We start from the raw sequence: 3656 nt of genomic DNA, 5'->3' as shown, positions 1-3656 counted from the left end.
GTTTTATAGCATTTGGATGTCATCTAGATCATGAACCAAAGGTAAATTTCCTTATGTGCATTATGGTCATTTTATACCGTTACTTGGTTTAGCTAATTAACCTTATCCAACGACCACAAAATTTCATATAAATTCCTAACATGCCATATTATGCTAAGTATTAAAAATTCATAGTCAGCGGAGTTCATTTAGTGATTTATTTTAACGTTAAATCTCGAACAATTTGATCGGTTCAGAGACTTAACTCATTGTTCTTGATGTTTTTCTTTCACATACCTTTAATTCATCTTGGTTTAAACTTTATACAAAGATCCAAACAATTTCTACAAGTACTTCTTAAGAAGAGTCCAAATTGACTACTTACTTCGTCATATACGTTCGGGACCTTTATTCTAATAAAGGGGGTGTAGCTCATATGGTAGAGCGATCGCTTCGCATGCGAGAGACACAGGGTTCAATTCCATAGGTTTAATACAATGTTTCATAGCATTAGAAGGTCATTTATATAATGAACCGAAGGTAAATTTCCTTGAGTGCATTATGATCATTTTAGACCGTTGGTTTAACTAATTAACCTTATCCAATGACCACAAAATTTCATATAAACTCTTAACATATCATATTATGCTCAGTATTAAAAATAAATAGGCAGTGAAATTCATTTAGTGGAGTATTTTAATGTTACTTAAATCAGAAGCAATTTGATCATTTTGGAGCTTTAACTCACGGTTCATGGTGTTTTTTTTTTTTTTTTCATATTTGTTTAATTCCTACTTTGTTTAAGGTTTATACAAAGATACATGCAATTTCTACAAGTATTTATTATGAAGAGCCCAAAATGGCTACTTACCTCGTCATGGACGTTCAGGACCTTTGTTTTATAAAGGGAGTTTAGCTCATATGGTAGAGCGCTCGCTTCGCATGCGAGAGGCACAGGGTTCAATTTCAATATATTATGGATGCGTATGCTACTAGGCAGGGGAACGCTCATTATGTTTATCATAATACTGGGTCACTATTCCTCACGAGTGTCTGGCATCAACAGCTACCACAGAATACTCGCCCCACTAGAAAGAGGACTAGGAGGTGTGCAAATCGATTGGTGGGTCCATACTCACATGTGTGAACCGTGTGTAAAAAAATTAAGTACACATCCAAATTGTCCGTTAGGATAGCCGCCATAAGAAAATAGACTCTTATGATAGGTTTCATTCATGAAATTGTATAGGTTTGCATTTAACCTCAATCGTGGGTCACTTAGAAGTATTTCTTAAAATACTTCAGCCAAATGCTACTTCTATTTAAGGTAAAGGCAAGGCATCACTGTACGAATGTCTATAAATCTTTGTACTGGAATTGACGACCAACCACTACGAATATTAGTGTTTATTGGTGGTGAATATAAATGGAGCGTGGCCAAGTGGTAAGGCAACGGGTTTTGGTCCCGCTATTCGGAGGTTCGAATCCTTCCGTCATTGTACGAATGATGACGACATCGCAATTCGAGACCATGACACATGTATAGGGTAGATGCAATATTTATTAATTTTATTTAGTCTTTCATTGTGTGGTCTTAAACATGTTTTCGAATACGTAAGTCTATGATAATGTTTTATGAAGAAGTTTAAATGCTAATTTATGCATAAAAATGATTATGCTATGATGATGGTAACGACTCTAGCTAAGTAAAAATCTAGGGTCGTTACAAATTCCTAAATCGGAGAAAGTGCAAAAATGTCTAATTCCTAAATCGGGGAAAGTACAAAAATGTCTAATTCCTATCGGGTTGACTTTGATTTTTTCTATCATTTTATTTTATATTTTCTTTGGTCCGTGGGTATATTTTAAACATTTTTCTCTCCCACCACATCCTCAAATTCAACCCCTAAGAACTTTAATAAAACCATTGAATTTAATAATAAAAAGGAAAAGTAGGAGAACTCATACCTATCGAATTTGAGTGTAGCTAATTTGATAGAGCTGTTTGCCATGTAAGGGGCATCTGGGTACAATTGGCACCCCCAAGGCATAGGGTTTATACTCACTTTTTATATGAGGACACCCTCCCTTGATAGAGTGTAGCTCAAGGCATAAGATTTCTCAAGTTTTTGCTTAGCTCATATGGTAAGGGCACAAGATTCAAGTTCTTGCATTTTTTTTTTTTTTTTTAATGAAAACAATGTCATGAACTTACGTATTCGAAAATATTTTTGAAACGATACAACAATAAACTATAGGCTAGAATAAGACGTTTTTAAGTCTAAGAATATAAATGCGACTACCTTATGCATGTAAAATGATCTCGAGTTGCGATATCGTCGTGAGTAGTACAGGAATGCCTTGCCTTTACCTGAAACAAGCCGGTGGCTTGAGTATTTTAAGAAATATTTAGCAACTGACCCATTTGTTGAGGTTAAATGCAAACACATAGAATCATGAATGGGACCTATCATATCAGTCTATTTTTCTACGGCGACTATTCTAAGCGGGGAATTGGATGTGTACTTAATTTTCCAACACATGGTTTATATGTGTGAATATGGACTCACCAGTATGTTCGCATACCTCCTAGGCCTTTTTTTGATCGGGCGAGCATTCTCTAGTAGTTGTTGATGCTAGACACCCATTAGGAATAGTGACCGTCATGGTAGCATTATGGTAAACGTAATGATCGTTTTCCTGCCTTGTACTGTATGCGTCCATACTATCGTAAAAGGAGAAGGGGTATCCCCCGATGCATGAACACACAATAATGCATAAGGTCACTACATTTTTTCATTTTCATTATCATGTACTACAACCCCGTTCACTCAAGCTTTTCTCTCCAAATACGGTAATGGTAGCAAGTGTATGCTCATCATGACTTAGATTCTTTCTCAATTGTACTGCTAACACCATTTTCATCCCTCTAGGCTAATGGGTGTTTTTCTAGATAATTATCGGGTTCGACCTCGCTATTACCAAGCTTTTTGCTAAGGGCATGGGAATAACTTTGTGTTCTAGTAGGAAGTTCGTCCTTAACACGATGTCGAATTCGTCCATCTTGACTATCGCAAAGTCAGTTCGTCCAATCCAAGTCCCCAGCTTAATGGGAGTTCTTTTCACAACTCCTAAGACGGGTAAAGCTGTCAAATTGATGATCTTCATCTTTCCTGCATCTCGATGCCAAAGGATATTCAATCATTTTGCTTTGATCTCCGTCATGGAGTTGTGGGTGGCTTTAGAGTCGACAGTAGTGTTTCTGGTCACTCTATGATTAACTCAGTCCCCGACATACATAAAACTGCAACCCATTAGCTCTGTTGTCTCTTCCACTCTCTTCTTCTGAAAAGTAGACGGTATGTAACTTCCCAGCAATATCTTCACAAAAAGTTTTTCTAGACCTCTCTCTGAACTTTTCAGATCCAAATTTTAGGTTCGTTCAAGTCCAATGCTTAGCTTGCAGAGTGGTGTTAAGGATATTTAGCCTTCAATTATGATTTATCATATGTATCATATTTCACCATTTATTATAAGCAAATATCCTGTATGATACTTGATTCCCCGCTTACTATAAATATTATATTTGCTCTTTTATGATAGTCAAATATATTGTATTCATTTATTACTCCTTCCATCTATGATTCATTTGAAAAAATATTTGTGAAGAATTTTTG

Source organism: Cucurbita pepo, chromosome LG06, assembly GCF_002806865.2.
Source record: "Cucurbita pepo subsp. pepo cultivar mu-cu-16 chromosome LG06, ASM280686v2, whole genome shotgun sequence".
In the NCBI taxonomy this organism is placed as follows: domain Eukaryota; kingdom Viridiplantae; phylum Streptophyta; class Magnoliopsida; order Cucurbitales; family Cucurbitaceae; genus Cucurbita; species Cucurbita pepo.
This window is presented reverse-complemented; position numbering follows the sequence as displayed.